The sequence below is a fragment of the Juglans microcarpa x Juglans regia genome, chromosome 4D, assembly GCF_004785595.1.
Source record: "Juglans microcarpa x Juglans regia isolate MS1-56 chromosome 4D, Jm3101_v1.0, whole genome shotgun sequence".
NCBI classification, from domain to species: Eukaryota; Viridiplantae; Streptophyta; class Magnoliopsida; order Fagales; family Juglandaceae; genus Juglans; species Juglans microcarpa x Juglans regia.
In genome coordinates this window covers 6,753,708-6,776,847 of record NC_054600.1, presented here as the reverse complement: position 1 = coordinate 6,776,847, position 23,140 = coordinate 6,753,708, and the positions used below count along the sequence as shown (strand labels likewise).

Sequence of the window (23,140 nt, the reverse complement as noted above, 5' to 3'; positions counted from 1 at the left end):
TAGTTGGTAGAATAAGTCAAGTACATTCCTACCATTAGCATCACGTCTCTTTTGAATTTGATGAATATCTTTTATTTTTTTATTTTTTTACTTTTTCTCCTCCTGATAGTTTTTTCTTTTTTTAAGGAATCAGACTCATTTCATTAATGAACCGAAGTTACAAATATGACTTATACATAGAAAATCCAGACTATAAGCCAAACTACGCATCAGCTCTGGGGCTTCCCCACACACAAATTCCTTTGTGGCGGACATTGTCTTAACTTCTAAAAACTCTCTCCTAAGAGAGAAAGCGCTCTGTAAAAACAGAACTTCACAACCCCCTCTGTCCTCTCAGAGAGGAAGAGTACGGGACATTGCTGTGGACATTAAATCCAATAGTCTATTTCTATTATATTACTAACTAAAATAACAAAAAACTACAGATAAAAACACATAACCAACTACAAAGCCACAAGCACTGGTGTGAACCCGGACGTCACGCCTACCACAAGCATCGGCAAATCGAGCCCCGACGACACGAGCACCCAGCTCACGCACGGACACACAGCCTCCATTGCACAGGCAGCACCTACGCACAAGCATTGGTCGTACAACCTCCGGCCGTAACTTCGTCTGCCTCTCTCGAACAGCTCTTGCTCCAGATTGCGTCCGATCCAAAAGCTCAACACCCCACTCGAGTCAAAATGAACAAACTAAACAACAAAAACGGAAAACAAAAACTGAACAACAAAACTAATGAACAGTGCACATAGATTCGGCAGTGGCACGTGCAGTTCACTGCCCACTGTGGAAGGAAAGTCGACAGTTAATCTTGGAAGTCCCGGAGTCGAGGAAACCGGAGAAGCCGAGCATGGCGTCGACAAAAGGTTCCCCGATGGTGCGTGATGGACATGCGCAGACAAGATCCAGAAACTTCCTCCAGCGCGTGCTGGCTACACTCCACTTCGATGGACGCCGAATTCGGTGGTCTTGAAGATCGGCGGGGGGCATCGTCCCGGTGGGGCGCGTGTTGAAAAGTAAAGGTCGGAAAGACCCGAACGGCAATCCTCCCTTTATTAGGTCTGAAAAACACAAAAACTAAACTAAAAAAAACTACACAGACAATAAGAGAAGGGAGCGGAAGGAAAATAGATGAGGGGGGAGGAGCCGAAGCTCCTACCCCTTTTCGCTAACTCTGAGTCTAGGAGGGTTTTGAGAAAAGGACTTTGAGAGGGTTTTGAGAGGGACGAGGAGTTCTCCGAAGTTCCAATAGAGTAGATTGAAATCACTTGTCTTTGCCAACGTTTCTCCCTTTTGAATTTGAAAATCTTCTTCTCACTATTCAAGAATTTAACTTGATCTTTATTCCCAAATAACACTGATGATTAACTCTTATATTTGAATAGATCTTCATTTAAATCTGAGAGTCCTTAGACGATAAGCTTCTCGGTTGAAGATGAAGCTACATAATCATCTAAAAAATATTAAAAATTGAGTTAGATATATAATAAGCTGAGTTAGATAGATATTAAAAAAAATATTTCAAATTTCAAACTTACCTTTAAGGTTCATCGATTATATGTATTCTTCAAACTCCTAAATGTCGACTGGTTTGGTCCTTAACCAATTTTTGGTGCAAATGAGGGCTTCGACAGTTTTTTGAGACAATGAACACCTAAAAGGATCCAATATGCATCCTCCAGTACTGAATGCGGAGTCTGAGGAAACAATTAAAATGAAGGTGGCTAACACATCACGTGCTACCTCAGAAAGGACAGGATAATTAGCAGCATTAACTCTCCACCAATCTAAGATATCTAAGATAGCAAGTCTTTTACACACACCTCAGACAAATACCTTTCTAGCTTCAATCTAAACTCCATAACACACTGCTCCTCAAGGTATTTGGTGAACATGATCTGAAATTTAGTCAAAGGCAGTGCCGGCTCATTGCCAATATTTGTATTAGTACTGCTTGGCCTCCCTTTAGCCACATTAGAACTCCACCCGCTAGCCACACAAAATGTATTATACTGCTCAATCAAGCGGCCTAAAATGAATTTAACCTTATCCTTTATCTTATCTGTCAACTCATACTCTTTGCACTTTTGCACCAAAACATCATTGCCATCATTTTATATCGTGGATCAAGTACAAAAGCAATATATATCATCAAGTTGAACCTATTTGTGATGTCCCAATATTTGTCATATTTACTTCTCTTATTTATGTCCATAGTACTAGTGATAATATCGTTACTCAAGCACATATCATTTAATGCATATTCAATTGTGCAAAGTTGCTCAAGATATACATTAGCCGTCACATACAAAGAACCAAAAATGTTCAATGTAACATCATAAAAAAATTTCAGTAACTCTACAAAAATTTGTGCATTTTTCCAATCATCACTAGTGGGGTTCACGAATTGCTCATCCACAAACATATATTGTTCAAAGGCTTGTTTATGTTTTTCAGCGGTACTTAACATCAAATATGTGGAATTCTATTTAGTAGGAACATCCAAGGAAATCATCCTCCCACTGATCTTTTCCTTTGCTGCACAAGCCTTGGACTTGGCAAATCTTGACGGCGAATATTTCACATACTTGATGGCATCTCTAATTTTTGTTACAAATTCACAAACATCCTTTAAGTCGTCCATAACAATCAAATTTAATATATGGGCAGCACATCGTATGTGAAGAAATTCACCACCCAATATAGTACAATCATTGTCTTTTATTCTCCTCCTTATGTAATCAACATCAACATCATTTGAGGAGGCATTGTCAACTGTGATAGTCAAAATTTTATCAACACCCCATTCATGCAATCCCAAGTCTAACACCCTCCCAATAATTTCGCCCCTATGTGTAGGAATTTGGGAAAACTTAAGTATTTTCTTTTATGCAATCTCTAATTACAATCAATAAAATGTGCAGTAATGCATATGTAGTTCATATTTTGCACCGACGTCCAGGTGTCGATGGTAAGATAGATTCTTTGACCATCCAACAATTTCTTTAGCTATATCTTATCTTCGTTATACAGGTTAATACAATCTCTTTTTAAAGTGATTGAGGATGGAAAATTAAATCGAGATTCTAAATCAGCCACAAACTCAACAAACCATCTGTGCTCCACTAGCCTAAAAGGCAATTCACACCTAATAAAAAACTTAGCAATTGAAACCCTAAGTTTTTGTGCATCATACTTCACTAGATCTTGTCGGCTACACACTCTTCCCTCCACATCCCTCTTAACGCTAGAGGATTAATTTTTTCCAACTCCTTTAACTCTAAGAGGGGAAGTTTCAGATTCATTCTGGAAGTGGTGTATCATAGATGAAGTGACATTCTTGTAGTGGCAATTGTATAGCTTAGAGCAATAATTGCACTGAGGTTTTGGGTTATCATGGTTAATAAGTTGCACCTTAGTAAAGTATTCTCAAACCACCAATTGGTTATTAGGTGTGTTTTTGAATTTCTTGGATAAAGGTGGGATAGAATGGGTAGGGTGTTGTGTATATGTTGATGAAGGGGTTGGAAGACTCTCATACTCCTCCACATCCACTGGAATAAAAGAGGAGTCACCACCAACCCCTTTGGTTGTACCGACATTACAACTCACAGAATTTTCTTCTATCTATTATTGAGTAATAAAGACCACCAAACACAATATAATAAATAATCAAACACAACAAATATATAACCAAACACACATATGATAGTTCTCTTTGTACACTATCAAACAAGGCCCGTGCCTATGAAACAGTGGAATGTAAGAACATAGTTTTAATTCCTACCACGACACATATATAAATTAAGGATTACATGCTGAAATTCAGAGTCATATGGTAGAAAAGTCCAGAGATGGATCAACATAATAGGTTTTACAAGATTTATTTGATCAATAAATACTGTGGAGTTTATTTTGTGTATATAATATATATCCCTCTCTTAATCTAGATCTAAAACTTGGGACATAATACAAAAACAATATATTTACGATAGCCAAAAATATTAATGCAAAGTGATAAAAATACGGGCTGTGTTTTACGGAACATGACCAGTACAATTAAATAAAATCTTAATGCCATTACCTATCAATCCTGTAAAAATAGGCCATGGCATTGGCTGTATAGGTGCTAAAATATTAATAAGGTGTCAAAGGCCCAACCCAGACCACCCAACCTCAAGAAAGACTCAACAAATAAAATGCATACATACAAGGTATCATAGGTTTTTTTTTTTTTTTTTTTTTTTTTTTTTTTTTTTTAAGGAGAAGGATGGCACCTCCAAAACTTTATTGAGAAAAAACTCTCACTTATGACGGAGAAAAACCTTAAACAAAATAACAATAGCCAATCAAACCAATAACACCAAAACATAAACAAATTAAGGTCTAATACTAGGTAGGCCAATTTTATCAATCCGGAGAATACCCCTCAAATGCCTGGGGAGTAACCCCCCGTCCTCATATCTACAGCTTCACTTTGTCGAGCTGAAAAATTTGCAACTTGATTTTCTTCCCTATAGTGATGTCTAATAGTGAAGTGGACACCCTGAATGGCCTTAACCGTTTCCTCCCAAAACTCCCAAAGGTACCAAACTGTACAATTACTAGAAAGAATCCAGTCAACTATTGTTTTAGAATCACACTCAATTTCCAGATTAAAGAAACCCAAATCTTTGCAAAAGACCACTTCCGCATGAAGAGCATGAAGTTCGGCCTCATTATGCGTTCCCCGGTCAAAGCAAGCTGTGAAGGCACCTTTAACATTACCAAATTCATCTCGAGTTACACCGCTTCCCCCACAAGAACCCGAATTACCCCTGCAAATCCCATCAACATTCAACTTCACATATCCAAGAGATGGCTTGCTTGACCCAACTAGACGTGGCCTGCGTCTTTGAATTGGAACTAGAGGAATATCCAACCCAGTGAGCACCTGTTCGTCAATAGGAGATACGGAACCACACTTAGCTTGTTTCGCTACCAATTTCCTAAGCCAAACTTTAAGAGATCGCCACACCCCTTCCACTGATTCATTTACTCCTTCCATGCACACCTGGCAATGGTGGTGCCATAAACGCCAAGTGATAAGAGTCGACATCAGACTAATCAAAATACCCCTTTAAGATGATTTCTTTGCAAAAGAAAACCGGTGAAGTATACGTCCCCACCAAGTTCTTGCAAACATAAACGAAAGACCCATCACAACAGCAGCTCTTTCCCAAACCTAAGTCACAATCTCACTCGAACAAAGAACATGTTCAAGAGTCTCAACTTTCCTAGCAATGCAACAATCACATCTAGAAGCCAACTGCACACCAACAAGTACTGAAAGCGAGCTTTCCACATACATAATGAAATTTTTTTCGGCATATACCTGGAAGTTTCTCTTGTTTCAAACATATCACCTCCCATGCACTCACTGAAGAGAAAACCCCATCCGACGTCGGTTTCCATATGATAACATATTCACCTTCCATCTTTGCAAAAAATGAACAAAGAATATCCCCCATAACCTCATTTCCCACCAACTCCTCCAACACTTCCAGTTCCCAACCAGAGTCATTCCAGCAATCCTTAATTTGAAGAAAACAATTAGCAATCACTGTAGCACGCAAGCATAATGGCCCAAATGCAAGCCAACGATCAAACCAAAAAGACGTCGTGCCTTCTCTAATTCTCCAACTAATATTATCACAAACATCCAGAAGAACTATCACCGATTTCTAGAACCTTGAACAAGCCGGCGTATTTTTTGTAAGGGAAAAGTAACCATGTTTCACATATTTTGCTTTGAAAAATCGAGTCCACAGATTGGCCATAGTCAACAGACGCCAAGCAAATTTCATATGAAGAGATTGTTGCACATCCACGAACTCTCTAAGACCCAAACCCCCCGCCAAAGTCGGCGAACACATCTTGGACCAAGGATACTATTTTTTCCTTGCCTTTCCATTAATATCACCCCAAAAGAAAGTCAATAAAATGGAATATATATTTTTCAAGATAACCATCGGAACACTAAGCACAACTAACTAGATCAGCAACTAGAGGGTATATAAATTAAGGGTTACATGCTGAAATTGAAGATGTCTACAAATGAGATCGGGCAACACTACATCTAAAAGAAGATCAGCAACTAAAGGGTTTTTTTTTTAAAATGATGGTGAAAGTCCAAAACTGTGAAGCTCAATTCGATTTTGATAAAATTAGTTATATAAGAAAAATGTTGCTTTTGGACTTCGTAACAAAAGCTGATTTTTGGTGAAATTTGTTGAATACTAATAATATTTTATCTCAAGCATGTACGAGCAATTTCATCTTTATTATGATCTTACAAAAACAAAAAAGGGAGAACGACGCAGATCACATCATCATCAAAAGCATAGAAAAACATATATATATATATATAGAGAGAGAGAGAGAGAGTGTAACGCCCCGATCCCGAGGGTCCGAAGAGTTAACTCATATCACCTAAAAATCATTTCCAAATAATACTTTTAAAATAAACCAGAGTCTCCATAACATATTAACCTATTCGTTCAACACAAATATCCATGTTCCTACATAAGGGCACATCAGTGGTGTCTCATTGATATACATAAACTTTTCCACAAAGACTAGAAATATTCATTACTCAACATACCAAAGTCACATAAAATATCAACGCTACCAAAAGACTCTCCAAAAGTCATTGTACCCTAAGGCACTTAGTCTTCTATGATCCACAAAACTTGCAAGTACTCCATATTCCCGATTCTCAGCTGTTGCGTCAAAATTATCTGAAACACATTATGGAGATAAGGGGTGAGTTATCAACAACTCAGTAAGCAGAGACATATACTAGTATGCAAACATGAGCATTTACAGATTTCAGAATGCAGAACAAAACACTTTATTTTTAGAATGCAGAGTCAGAACATGTTATAAAAATATCAGAGCGAAAGTTCAAAAATATTCTTATTCAAATTCTTTTGGCATAGCATAACTGACCACCATCATTCCAGAGCATCATATCGCATCAGAGGCCATGTTTAACCCCCGTGGTAGGGTTGTGCAAATCCCGGTAGCTAACCGAGCAGAAACAGAGTGTGAATCTTCCCCTTATTTATTCTCAGAGCCCCGAGTGTGCACATAGGAAAGACCACCAGAAAATCACTTTGTTTCCAAAGTGGGTGCACCAGAAACAAAATAGTTGGTACCAACCCAAACAGAAGCTACTATTAGCACCCGTGGTAGGTCAAATAGGTCACCATCCACATACCACATCCCGATTCAGAATTTCATGCCAAAAGCTTTTAGAAATTTCATCATATCAGAGTACAGAACATTTTCAGAACATAACAGAGTTTTCAGAAATCATATCATATCAGAGTACAAAACATCTTCATAATAGAATAGAGTTTTCAGAAATCATATCATATCATTTTATGCACAAACTTTCATATTCGCTCTTTTTTCGGAGTTTAGAAGCAAAATACAAAATAGTTCATGTCTACACCAGTCATGCCAGAAAATACTTTATTCTTAAACAGAATCTCATGAGTAATGCAGAACAAATAACTGAGGTAGTTCAAATATATTTTCATAACAAAACATGTTTATTTTCAAAAAAAATCAGCCTCAGTCCATTTTATTTTTATGCAAATTTAGCATAGGAACCCCGCTTACCTGGACTTCTTAGCTTTTGAAAATTTCCTCAACAATGCCGAACAAAAATTAATCGTCACCTATAAGATAATCACGTAAATTTTCATAAATTTCCAATCAATCTCGTATTCCGATATTCAAGCCTACAACTTCTAAAATAATCCATTTTTAATTCCTCAAACCCAAAATTCTCATTATTCTTAAAATACTAACATCACTTTCTAAACTCATCAATATCCAACTTCGACTAAAACATTTAATTCTAACTTATTTACGATAGAGATCTTACTACAATTTATAATGCAAAATAACATAACTATAACAAAATCATTATAAGTAGAAACTCATACTTTTATTTAAATAAGATAAAACAAAAATATCTTTTTAAAAAGATATTTTAAAAGAATATTTTTAAAATATTTTTTCAAGTGTTACTTATCAATCTACTTACTAACCATTCCAATAAAATATTAGCCCCTTGAAAAAATACCCACTTAACAAAATAAATTCACACGTCTCCGCCTAAATAAAACATACTTTACAACCCACACAATATACTCATGATTTCAAATCCAAAGTACATAACATAAACTTAATTAAGCTAACACCCTAAACATAACATAAAAAGGCAATAATATTTCCCACTATTAAGTTAACGTAAGTTACGTATACATTCACATATATATATATATATATGTATGCGAGAAAAGAAAAACCCCACACAGTGTTGCCGAAATGCTTACGGAGAGGTGGGGGCACGACGGCGTGGAGCTGGTGGTTGGCTACGGCGAAAGGGGGGCGGCGCTTGGTCACTGGCTGCGAGAGCATGAGAGGGAGACGAGTGAGAGAAGCACACGGTGAGGGAAAAGTGAGGTAGATACCGAGTGGGAAGAACCAACCAACTAGAAATGGTGAGCTTACCGGGGAGCTGAGGTGGCGTGCGGCGGACTGGGGTGATGGAAGGTCCTCGCCGGGAGTTTCTGTGTGGGCACGGCGCGGTGGAGCTCTCGATGGAGCGTGACTGCAGCAGCTTGGACGCTGCTCTGTTTTAGACAACTAAAACAGAGGATTTCGAGGCTTCTAATGGTGGCGACATAGGCATTGAGAGGTGGCTACAAGGCTGAGGTTCCGGGAGTGGACTGAGTTCGGGGAAGTGGCTACACGTTGGTTTGGCTGTGGAAGTGGCAGAGCTGCTGAACGCCACCGAGGCTTGCAGTTTTATGGCCAGCGACGACGGGAAAAGAGAGGGCTGGAGCTTCCATGCGTGGAGTTGCAGTGGCTGGGTTGTGGCTACTTGGAGGTGGTGAAGAGGCAGGAGTGGAGGTCTCAGCTTAAAATGGACGGCTGAGAACGTGAAGAGAGGGCAACGGCACATGAACTAGGGTTGAAAATGTTTAACCTATATATAAGAGCTATAAGTGGAAACAGAAAAAGAAAACCTAAAGAAGAGGAAGGGATGGACATGCATGAAAATGGAAACGGTTTGACACCGTGTGACGTGAAATTGGACAACGCTTCCAAGGGCTGGGCTGGGCTCTTAAGTCTAAAAAAAAAAAAAAAAACAATACTTGGCCCATGTATGAGATTATTGCAGGTTTTTACCTTAAGTTTTTGGGTCTTTAATCAACCTAAAAATAAATATAATTATCCCATAAATTTTCCGATGAACATCCCCTTGATCCATTAAAGAATTTAAAACCTAATTATCAAACCTATATAAAAATTATATACTGCCAAAAATATCTTAGGTTCAAGCTCTTTTCTAAAAAAATTTTACTCGTAATCCCAAACGATTTTTTTTTTTTTTCAGAACTATAACTCAAAAATTTTGTAAAGTGTTTTGGCTGGCCCGGGTGTTAGAGAGAGAGAGAGAGAGAGAGAGAGAGAGAGAGAGAGAGAGAGGCGAGAAGGAGACATGAGCTGTATGTTTGTGTCCCATTTTGAGCAAATATATATTTGTTTAAGGATTTGTTAAGGATATTCCAATTCAGAAATTAATGGTACAATTCAGAAACTGTGAAGTTCATGATCTGTCAATTAATTTATATGTACAATTTGCCAATTGAAGGAAATAAAACTATATATAGATGTACATGAGTTTGTAAGCTGGAACCATTAGGCACTTTGAAATTCAACTGATCTGCACTTTAGAAGATTAAAAGTACGACGTTTTGAACTTAACCAACATTAATTTAATTTAGCAGCTAGCTAGCTGGAATTCATGGACCATAATATATATATATATATATACATCTAAAGAGACATCAAGGAAATTAATAAAGGAACATTACTTCAAGAATTGGGTATTGAAAATTCAACTAAAATGTCCTACTCTATATATATAACTACATGTATGCAGTAGTACTATCACATTAGGACATGCATCGTGACACACCATTTCATAATTAATGTAAAGGATACATAAAATACAGGAAAAAAATCGACAAGATTAGTTATTGTTGGAATATAGCCTCACAGATTGAACAAATGGAGTTAAAATCTAAAGCTACACGTGTTAAACTGGAAGAGGAGAAGAAGAGTTATTTATTATAGTTAGTTCGTTATTTCTCATTTAGCCTTGTATAAATATAGTTCAAGTACTATGTAATTAATCATCCAATTCATTTTTCATGAAAGTATTTTCAGTTTGTCTCCTCTGTTTATGTCTATGCGATCTCTTCTCACAAGCCAAATCTCAATTCATCTAGAGATTAGTTGGGAGACTATTATACTTAACAATAACTCGGCCTAACCTTGCCTATTCAGTCCAAGTTCTCAGTCAATTTTTAGCCAAACCAGCTATTAGTCATTACCAAGCAGCCATTCGAGTTCTCAGGTATCTGAAGGCAACCCCTGGACAAGGATTATTCTTCCCAGCTTCATCAAAATTGCAGCTCAAGGCTTTCTTAGACAATGATTGCACATGGTGTATTGACACTCGAAGGAGTGTAACAGGCTTTGCCATCTTCTTGGGTGATTCATTAATTTTATGGAAGAGTAAAAAGCAAGCTACAATAAGCAGATCTTCTGCAGAAGCAGAATATAGTGCTCTTGCCTCAACAGCATGTGAGATTCAATGGCTCCTTTATGCACTGCAAGACCTAGGTATCAACCACCAACAACCAACTTTGGTTTATACAGACAGTCAATCAGCATTATCTATTGCAACTAATCCAGTCCAACAAGAGAGAACAAAGCACATACAGATAGACTGTCATCTTATTAGAGAGAAGCTGCAACAAAATATCATCAAGCTCTTCCATATCCCTTCAAGGTTGCAACTGGCGAATATTTTAACAAAGCCTCTAAGCTCTCTTCCATTTCATCATACTCTCCCCAAGATGAAAATCCTAAATATTCATGTTCATCTTAGGGGGGGTGTTGGAATATAGTCTCACTGATTGAACAAATGGAGTTAAAATCTAAAGCTACACGTGTTAAACTGGAAGAGGAGAAGAAGAGTTAGTTATTATAGTTAGTTTGTTATTTCTCATTTAGCCTTGTATAAATATAGTTCAAGTACTCTATAATTAATCATCCAATTCATTTTTCATGAAAGTATTTTCAGTTCATCTCCTCTATTTACGTCTATGCAATCTCTTCTCACAAGCCAAATCTCGATTCATCTGAAATTTGACAGCTATCACGGGTTAATGTAATAGAGAAGATGTATTGACAAACCGAGAGAACTCAAAATAAAAAGAAAATCAACATGGGTATATCAACATAAAAAAAAATGTAAAACTAAGACTTGATCTGTGATCAACTAAAATCGGGATAGATCCCCACTTTTACCAGATGCATCTTCCATTTAGAAAAAATCAATGTAATTATATTCCTTTGCTAGAATCACGATTCATGACATTTGGGCCGGATTTTCGAGTATAGATTCAGCATGCATTATATAAACAATCAAATAAATAAATAATCATTTTCATTCATCACTACAACAGAATCAGATTTCCAAGCACATTTAGTTATACATAGCGCATCACTACAGCAGCGCAAGAAAGTACAACCCATTTCAAACATAATGTTTTCTCAGAACCTATATCGAAATAATAGAACCAATACAGAGAGAGAGTGCATGTGTGTGAAATGGAGAAAAACTAACCTTAGGTTGTAGAAGTCAACAAAAGAGCAAAAAAGTGGAAGACGACGGCCACAAGGAACTGAGCTTCGATCGGCAGAGGTCTAGTGTTTCTAAGGATGAGACAAAGATGATGGCTAGTCAATGATGACAATGATGGGGTCACGGGGATGACGGCAAGTCGGCGACAGAGATGATGGGGTCACGAGGGAGGTTAGGGTTTCCGGTATCTGAGTAGAGAGAGAGAGAGAGAGAGAGGGGAGACAAGGATTTTAACCTCAGTGTCAAAATGATGTCGTTTTAAACCAACGACGCCGTTTTGGTTTATCAAAACGGCATCATTTTGACACTGGGGTTGGTTTTTAAAAAAATTTAGGTTCTTGGTTTTAAACCTAGTACCGGCCCGAGTTTGTTCCCGGCTGGAACCCGTAACCGAAACCCAAATAACGGGGTTCCTAACTGGGTCAGGAAAAAATCCGGCCCGGATGAACAATGCCTATGCTAGAAGTAAAGGTAGCAAATGATTAATGATGTTAACAAGATTAATGCTTATGCTTGAAGATGAGGTAAAAGGATGTTTCTTAATGCCTTATTATTAATGTTTGATTTATGCTAGTTTAAGTAAAGTTTTCTCCCTTATCTCTTAAAGGAAACCACTTTAATTACCTATAACTGGAAATTTACACTTATTAATTAGATTTCACACTTTTTAACTCTATTTTTATGTTTTTTGAGGTTTATTGATCAATCACACTAACTTGAATATTAGTAGGGTCCTCTTTAACCTAATTAAACTAACAGATTGGCCCCTTTCTCCCCTGGAAGTAACGATCTGGTTGTGAAATGGACCTTCACGTACGGCCACAAAAGAATACTAGGCCTCGTTTGGTTACGTAGTTTAGATGATATGAGATGAGATATTTTGTTGAAAACTGAATAAAATATTTTATAATATAATTTTTATTTTGAGATTTGAAAAAATTGAATTATTTTTTGTTTTTTGTGTGAGAGTTTGAGAAAGTTGTAATGATAAGATGAGATGAGATTAGATATTTTAGGTTTGGGTTTGTGTAACCAAACCAGCCTAATTTTGGCGTAAAATCATTTCATGATGAGGTTTTTACTGAAAATAAAATAATGAAACTTGTTTTCATTGGCTTGAGCCGATTTAAATGTGATGAAAACTTCTTCTTTTTTTTTTTCAGGGCCGGGGCTGCTTCACTTCTAAGTAGATGTTTAATTTGTATGTAAAAGATCAAAACCCATGATATAGATCATCCCCTTAAAATTGTTTAGAACCCGGGCGAAAGCATTTGGATCGTGAAAGTATTTCATCTCATTTCATCTCATCATTATAATTTTTCTAGATTCCTGCATAAAATATAATAAATAATTCAACTTTTTCAAATCTCAAAATCATAATAATATTAAAAAATAATATTCTAACAATATTCAATTTTCATCTAAAACCGTCTCATCTCATCTCACTATTCAAACTATTTTTTTCCATTTAAAGTACTAGCTAGATCCCATATTGGCCTAGCTAGCTAATATTCTTAGAAAAATTTATATTCTAAGATGCCTTGGAATCTTATGATTCATTTTTCAAAAGCTGCTTAATTCCAAGCTTATCTTTCTCAATGTTTTTATATATTAAGAACCATATTGTTGGTCGGTCCATCTTGATCTAAACATGCAACCTTTTTTCATCCCGGGATGGCCTTAGCTAATTAGACTCAGGAGTTCAATAAGTTCATATTGCAATTAAAATATCCTCGGCCATTTTGTTCAAACCCCACTTGGAGTAAATTAATTAATATTCATACACTTGGAGAGAACATTGGGAGGCAATGTAGCATTGTCCTTGCATTATATGATATAGAAAATTTCTAAATGCAGGCATAAAGGGGTAGGTCTCGTGCACTCCAGCCAGCGTGTATTGATGATATGCTGCATTTAGTGAATTGAGAGGTTTTAAAAGGATGCACATACGCAGCCTTATGGAACTGAAATCCCTTCTGATGAAAAAGTGTGTTTCATTAATGTAACCCTAAGCCTCCTGTAGTTCAAATCCCTTCTAAATGAGCAACCTTTTTTAATTTAGCTCCGTATCTTCTCCTTGGCTATGAGTCCAAATGCTTCAAGCAACTGAATCAACAAGATTCTCACAGAACACAATCGGCATCTAAAAAATTCTACTGTAACAGTTAATTTGTATACATCCAACAGTGTTGAACTCTAGAAAGAATCACTCACAATTTAGTCAATATAACACCATCTACTGATGCGGGAAAAAAACAAACTAACTAAAGAGAATAGGAAGTGAAATGAAGGCATTGAAGGGACGCATACATATTGGAGCTAAACTGAGTTTTTTAAAAAAGGTTTCCATAGAAAGTAACCCTAATGGGTTTCCACCAAGATTAACCAAAAAGTTTTAGAGAGAGAGTGAGATGCATTACAAGTGGAAAGAAAGATTCATTTTCCAAGTGGTTTGAAGTGTAAGAGAAATTTGAGTAGTAAACGCTCGAGGAACACGAAATGGGTTTCGTGTTCCGAGCGGTCTATGTTTGGATCGAAATGGGCATTGCGTTTTTCTTTCTTCTTCCTACATTTTGTGCTAATACTTGACCACACAGCTCTTCCACAAAAAGAGAGAGAGAGAGAGAGAGAGAAGGTTCCCTTTGAAACAATTAGTAGTAATGCAACTTGCCTACTTTTGCCAATGAGCTGGAACTAATCATCATCATCGTTTTTCTAAAGATTAATACCATATACATACACTGCTTTTTGACATGTGGTCTATATCACATCTTGCAGGCCCGCCCTTAACTAGCTTAGCTAGCTAGCTATTCTTTTTTTATTTTCTTGGCAGATAAGGGTTGGAGGGGCCGACCAGAGATGGCTTCCCTACCAAGACGTAACCATAGTAGCACCCAACCCGCTAGGGAGCCAAACAGAAGGAGCCTACGGCGAGAATCGCAGGCGCTCCCTACAAGTCAGACTTGAGCCATAGCCTGACCCCAGCCCCACGAGAGCATCAATAGTCCATGAGCCAATGGGTCACTAATAATCCTAAGTACTTCCCGTTGCGGAATTGACCCCAGGACCTAGCTATGCTATATACAAATGAAGATTATCCACCTTATAATTAAAGATACCCCTCTAATAAATTAATTAAATTGATTTATAATTCTATATATATATATATATATCTATAATTTAAACCCAAATTTGGAAAGTTGCATGAGGAGTAATGTTAGGCATAAGGTCCAAATATTCAAGCCTCATACAAGTCCTTTTTTAAAAGAAAATGGGTCTCACTAATAAAGAATAGTTTTTTTACACTTTTTTAAAGTGAGACCCACTTTTTTATAAATTCTTGCACATGAAATTTGTCTATTTGAAACTTGTACAAATCATATCTCGTTGGATGAGTATCCATATTATATAGTTTTCCGAAAATCACTTCATTCATGCTATGTGAGGCACATATATATATATATATATATATATATATATATACTAGTAGTGGGGCAACGTGCGAGGCACGTTTGCCAGGTTCGCGCATTGTTTGGTTGAAAAAAAAAAACAAGTTGTTGTAAAACATATATGGATCATATATATGGATTTCTCATTACTTCAGTTTGTGATAAATATTTTCAAACCAAAATAGATTGACCATATCTAGAGTTAGTTTAGAGACAATCAGCCTGATGGGCTAACATATAGCCACCATTAGCTATTTCTAATGAACAACCAAATCATATACATTGAGGTGCCACATGCTACAATAACATCATAGAAAACATCATAGGAAAGTAATCAAGTAGGCCACAGTTCATTTTTTGGTCAATGAAAAAAGGAGAACAAAATAATGATAGTAGCGAAACACAAATACATACAACATCTAGTAGCTTTGATTGTTATGTTGCTGATAAAAAACACTTTTGAAGACACCGCAGCTATCAACTACACATAAGTTAATGAGAAAACCATTGTATTATTATGATAATAATCCAGTCTATATGGGTTTGGGGTCCCATAAGTTTAATTATCATTATTACTATTTTAGATTTCTTAAGAAAAGGACGAATAATATAATCTCTCCATGCTTTAAAAGATTAAGGTAAAGTACATGAAGAGAATAATAAATGAGAAAGGCCGAGAAACAAATTTAGAGACCAGCTACATGTGGATATTTCTTATCTAAACTGGTTGTGAGTCGGTCTTTTCTTATATCATGGTCTCTTAATGCGACCACATTAAGGTTGTGCAGCAAAAAGAGGCTGATATATGAGAACCTGTTGTCATTATTCATAATTTTTGCTGCCAAACACACAATTATAAATCATGTAATTTTGGGTTCAATTTTTTGGGATTCTTTAACACTTGATTTTGAACACACATTTCCAAATAATGTGATTCAAAATATATGCAACAAAGATTAAGCCTGCACTCTATTAACTGTGAGAGTGTTCTCTAGGAAAGCACAATGGGAACATTCATCTGTTTTTTTTATATCTATTCCACACAATTCATAAAGATGCCATACACATAATCCAAACTGATTCCATCTGTGCAAAATTAATAGAAGCATGCACATAATAAAGTCAACACGACACCATCTATATTCTTAAGGTATATTTAACAATAGTTTAACAAAACACCATATATAGTTGAATAGTGGATTGGTCAAACTGTTTAATGCAACACTGTCCTTAGTTATCATAACCAATTGCCAATAAGGCACAAAATTGTAAGTTTAACACAATATATGACTATGATTAAACTTATTGTAAAGCATCTATAGATGTTGTTGTGTTGAACTTATTGGATTAGCTAAACTAACTCCATCTTAGATTAAACCACACAATAAGCATGTTAGGATTAGGCAAATTGACTCCATCTACATGCTGTCTAAACCTAACACAACATCAGACACCTAATTTGTACAGGTTTCATCTGTACATTCTCATTACAAAATGATCAGCAACATATTGGCTTAATACAAAATGAAACTTATAATTCATAATTACCTATATGTAGTGGACTGGCCCTTAAGTAGCAGAAAAGTGATCCTAGAATGATAAGAGAATGCATGTTGAACAAAGTAAATAGGAAACAAAATGAATAAGGGAAAGAATGGTGCCAAAAGATAATCAAGCACAGTACAAATCTTTGACTTTATAAATTTGATAATAAGTATACTCTTGAATCTAGGGACCCATGAATTGCTCAAACTCCAACGGATTCTCGACAAATCGATATTACTATAAACAGATATGGACATCTAAGAGAGGAAGACAAAAGTGTGAGATAGCAGGTTGTATTGGGTATAATATTTATTTTTTTACAATCAATCCATAACATCCTTTTCTCACAATAAAGAGTCAGTACTCTACACCAGTATATATTTCCCATTTCATGACACAACTTTTGTGTTGCCATATCTTGTGAGCCTAAGATGAGATTCTATGCCTATATAATGCCACGTTTGTCTAATAGGAACCAATTAAAAATATGGGAATTAAATAAAATGTTACATTTGATAAAATATTCAACAATTGTTTAGAGATTGAATAACCATCTTAAACTTGTAACCATATAAAGCAAGTCTCTATGCCATTGTTTTCATGAATTACATTAAGCGGATCATTATGCATCTAACAGCATAAAAGGGTCAATTGCCAAACATCTGGAGGCTAATACTCTTAATAACCTACCTAGTTTTAAAACTGTACTTTAATCTCCAAGTAATTATCACAGTCATAACAGATAGGTTAATTCATAATTACCTACATGTAGTGGACTGATTTTTAAGCAACAGAAAAGTGATCCTAGAAATGATTTGCATTGAAAGATTTAAACCAGTCACAACACCAAAAACTATTACCAGTTAAGCTAGATTACACCGTCTTGAATAGTATAGTACATTATAAAGATTCTAAACTGTCTAATAAGCAATAGTTTATCCAACCTCACATTTGTTTCCTATTTCCTAATGATTTCAACTACAATCTACATAGAATCAAACTGGTCCAACTGTCAAACTTTTCCTACCATGGAAATATATTAGTCTCCTCAACTTATGAATGTTGATAGAAGTTCTTTTCCTTGAATCCAGTTTAGAGAAAGAAAAATCATTCTCATTAGTCACTATTCACCATCCCACACCCTATGAAAAAACTATAGGTGTGCAGTGTGGGAGTGAATAGTGGCTGATGCATAATATTCCTCTTAGAGAAAACCAATTTTTCAATTCCAAAAACAAAGAAATACAGCGTGGAATGAAGTCTTTCCTTCAATCATTCACTTTGGAGCAGCATAGTCTAGCAATAATTTTTACTTTATAGTATTAAATTAAGAGTAGTGGTATGCTTTTTTTATATATATATAAGTAGTAGTGATACGCTTACAACCAAATCACAATTAATTTACAATTCTTAATAAAATAATATTTTCTAAATATTTAAAAACATCAAATCAAAATAAAAGTCAAACTTAAAATTTAAAAAATATATATTATTTTAATTAATAGTTGCAAACAAATTGTTAACAAGTAGTAGGTCTATCATTTTTGTTAAATTAACATAACCAAAGATAATTTTCTTACCATTTTGCATTGATATCAACAATAGTCATAATAAGACCCATTACAACATGAACATTACACTAACAAATAACTTGCAACATCTATAACATTAATAGAAAAATAGAATTCAAAATTGTTTCATATATTATTTTATAAACAAGTCCAGCAAATGCAACGACACTATTATAATACATCTACCATTACAAACAAATTTAGATGTATACATAGGGAAAGACATGTGCAAAGAAAGATGCAAGCATTGAAATGCCTAAAGCTTACACAACTAACGAAGGCCTAAGCGATAGCTGCATATTGTAAGCCCCAAGGGCACTGCATATTGTAAGCCCCAAGGGCAATTATGCATACTCATCGCTAAAAAAAAATTAAACAAAATAGAAGCATATAATTCACTGTAATGTCATAAGATCCGTAGTTCAATACTTACATGTTTGTGGCTCACAAAAATAGCATTACGACTCTGTGTGGCAAATGACGTTGATAATGTAGATGAAGGAGTAGCAACAAGAGCAGAAGTAGATGAGGAAGAAGGTGGTGCATTTGATTGAGTAGTTTGCCTGAAAAACAAAACCAAAGAGAGCATCTCAATTTCAAACAAGTCGAAAACAATTACCAAACCATAGAAGCATCTGAATTTCAGAAAAAACTACAGAACAAACTCCTTCATCGCCAAACCGACCACTTGGTAGTTGAGGGATGAAAGATAAATTTATTGGTTTTATGGTTTCATTTCTTATTGCTTTTCAGAATTGAATTGTCAACCTTCTTACACCAACAAGTCACAAAAAGAATCAATAGTTTTATATTGGAATTCGCTTCATCTTGTAAAGTTCCTACTTTTCTCAAGTAAGAAGCAACATAAACACCAATATCTCTAATGCTTCACGTCCTCCCTAAGAACAATGCATGCAATATTTTTAGTCATTAACTATTGGGTATCCAACAAAACAATAGCCCATATTCACCATAGACAAGCACTCAGCCAAATTGTATAAAATAATTTCTCTTACAAACAAAGCCAACAAAATCCACAAGCCCCCAAATTCCTTTTCCCATCTTTTCCTTCATTCTCAAATCGATTAAAATAAAGCAAACATTCACAACGTCTCCCCGAAAATCAAATTTCCTCCAAACAAAACAATAACTCATAACGCTCCCCCCCCCCCCCCCCCCCCCCACCTACACCCACCCGAAAAAAAAAATAATAATAACTCTAATTAAATGTAAAAAGAAGAGAACTTTAATGGAATAATACATACATATTGTGGGTTTAAATTGAATGGCACAAATAGGGTACCTTGAACCGATTCCATTCGACTTGAACGGGCTGTGAAAAGGAAGAGGACGAGGTGCTAAAGAGTGGAGGAGGAGGGATGTAGAACTCATAGGAAAACTTGTGGACGGCCGTGAGGTTTGGACTATCCTTGGTGGCTGGTTGCGTGAGTGGCAGCCAAGAAATGGGAGAAACAAAGAGAGAGAGAGAGAGAGAGAGAGGATGGCATTGTGGGCTGGATCTCACAATGAAGCTTGCTGTGTGGGTGACGCCGACACTATCTGTGGTGGTCTAAGGCAGAACTGGAGGCTAGATCTGCTACATACGGTGGTTGGTAGCTCAATGGGTCTTCCTTAAGGTGACTACATGGCGGCTGTGAAAGGGTAACGTAAGAGAGATCAAATGTGAGCTGCTATCCGGCGTGCTCTATGGCTGCTGAAGGTGGCAAGCACCATGAGGCAGAGAGAGAAAATAGATGGGGTATTAGTTGAGAGAAAGAACTCAGGGAGTAAGAGGGAGCCTACAAAGATAGAGAGGGGTTTCTACGTGTGGTCTAAAAAGACCCCAAAGGACCAAAACATAGTTCACCGATCAAACAGGAGTAAAAATATAAACATGTGAAGTGAACAAAACCAATTAGAAGGACAACAGCGGAAAACAAGAAATGCAGAGGGACACAATTGGAATGAAATTTGGAGAAAACTATTGTTCATAAACGAATAGACAACAGGCTACAACCAACCAAATAGGGGCAAAGACGTAAATTTCGCAATAAAACAAATGGACAGAAACATAAATTTGTGAATAAAGTAAAACAAAATTTGGAGAAAATCTATTGTTTATAAACGCATAGCCTCTTTTATAATAGAATAGATATATATATATATATATATATACACATTTATCAAATATGGTAAGTTGGTATGTTTTCACTTTTCATGTTCGTTGTTCTTCACTCCCATGAGTGTGACTGTTTTTCCAACTGTTTAATTAGTCAGTGTATAACTCGATCGGTCAGATCGAGGTCCTCATCAATCGTTGATCATCTTATATATCTGTCCTCAAAATGTTTCCACGCAAACCTTTAATTCATGACTTCATGCATGTAGATCATCATGTATATACATATCTATTCGATCGAACACGTCACAAGCTAAAAGCATTTATTATATAAAAAATTCTATTTACCACACTACCATCTTATTATGTAAGATGTGACATATTTATCACCACTAAATAATTTTTTATTTGATAATTTTGTATCATCTAATACTGATAAATATGTCATATTTTATATAATGCGATGAAAATAAGATGAGAGTTGTTGTACTAAAAATATCTGCAAGTGCACAGAATCATAACAAGTAATGAAATGTTTTAAAAAAATGGATGTCGAACCCATAGAGATTAATTATGCTATTGAGTACTGAAATTTACTAAATTAATTACTATTTGGAGAACCGAAATTTAAAGAATAGATTATCTAAATTAAACTGGAAAAAGAGCATTAAAATTAAGATTTTAAAAATAATAAGAATAGATTTAAAGCGTTTGATTTCACAAAGCGAATCCCACACAATTTATTTTTCCTCGTTATAGAATTTCAATTATCCCAAATTGATGATAAAAATCCTTTAACTATTCAATATTTTCTCTTGAACAATACTAAAAATATCTCCAATTAATAATTTCATATCTCTATGTGAATTTAATTAATTGGAGATTCATTAAATTCTTTTGATTTTTCTTAAAAATCATATTAATCGCGGTAAAGTATCTCTACTTTTACTTCACTAATGGTGCTTAATCCTAAAGTTCTAATCACAAATCTTAATTCTAAAGCTCTAATCACAAATCACCTCTCGGTTTCATTGTGATTCAATTGATCGAATAATAATTATCTAGAAAATTGCAAGCATTAAGAACAAAGAATAAACACTCAATCATGAAAATATTGGAAATAAAATAACTCAGAATATAAATTGTGTGTTCAATACTAGACTACATCAAAGTTTTAGAAAATAAAATTAGCTCCTCATGAAATTGGAAGGAAAAAGAGTAAAACTAGTATTTTTCGTTGGAATTGATTGATGAAGAATGCAGCTTTCGCATTTGCCCTCTAAATCCGCCTCCTCAAAACAAACTTAAAGAATAATCTTTGGACTATTGGACTCTAAAATTCAAACCCCCTATTCATCCCACAAGTTTGGATTAAATAGATGTCAAAATTTAAATCTGAAAACAAGATAAATGTCGCTACAATCTAGCCTAAAGTTCTAGAAAATAGTTTTTAAAGATAAATATTAACATAAAAGAAAATTATCCCAAGCATACTGAGATTATCTAAAATGGAAGATTCAGTAATAAGCGACTTGATTTGTGGAGTTCAGGAAGATTTGGTGGTCAGAAGATTGATTGCAGAACTCGGAAGAGTCTTACCGGGTAAATGTTGTGTGCGCTGAATATAACTGGTCTCCTTGCCCAATGGTCAAGATGTATAGTTCCTGACCATGATGAAAAACTCAGCTCGCCAACCTACCGAGCGGTAAAGTTGCTTCCCTTGGCTAGTTGCTGCCCACGATATCGTTCTCAAGTTGTTTTTTAAATCGGTCATTTAGACTGGTCGCCCAATTTAACCGTCCGGAGCCTTATAGCCAAGTCTTGTCGCCAATTCTGATTGCCATTGGGTCTCCTCGGCTCTCTTCAAATCTCGTTGATCTAGATCCGTAGTCTCTTCTTTTGTACCAAAATACTCTCATTTCGCACGAAATCTTTTCATTCCTTCAAATCCCATAAAATAAAGAAAAATATATAGAAATAAAATAAAATCAATAGAATTGAAGGAAAACTGACACTTTTCATAAATAAAAGAGTAATAAAAATCACACTTATCAAGAGTGTAGTATATAACATTACTCTTATTATATATATATATATATATATATATATGTATATATAAGTAAATTAACGTTTTACGTACGTGATGCTTAAATGTCATGCGTTTCGTAAAAGCGAGGGCAAATCAAATTAGTATTGCGTGTTGTTAGGGGTGTAACCAGTCCAGTTCGGTCCGATTTTGAACATATTTTATAACCGAACTGGTATATACCGATTTTAAGATTTGAAAAACCGATACCGCACCAGTTACACCCCTAAACCGGTACTTATGGTTTTACCAGTTCCGGCCCCTTTTTTTTTAGTATATTATATAGTATATATAATATAATATGTATAAACATTATAGTATATAATATTATAGTGATAATATATTGTAGTATATTATAATTGTATTATAGACTATAGTGATATATTATAATATATAGTGATATCGTATTAGTATAACTACTAATATAATAGACTATAGTGATGATATATAGTTATTTCTATAGGATTTTAAATTTTAATATTATATTAATTAGTAATTTATCATATAATACAAAATTATTTTATATATAATTATATATAACATAAAAAATATTTTATACAATATAAAAAATTAAAATATATTTATATA

At 35.3% G+C, this 23,140-nt stretch overlaps 1 long non-coding RNA gene across 1 annotated transcript; it reads right to left on the bottom strand.

Annotated features, from left to right (window-relative positions):
* Positions 1–6,522: 6,522 nt before the first annotated feature.
* On the bottom strand, positions 6,523–8,469 carry LOC121260652. The gene is made up of 2 exons (XR_005939763.1): positions 8,394–8,469; positions 6,523–6,782 (listed from the first exon to the last, which is right to left on the bottom strand). It is a non-coding gene; the product is annotated as an uncharacterized LOC121260652 (long non-coding RNA).
* Between the last annotated feature and the right edge of the window lie 14,671 nt (positions 8,470–23,140).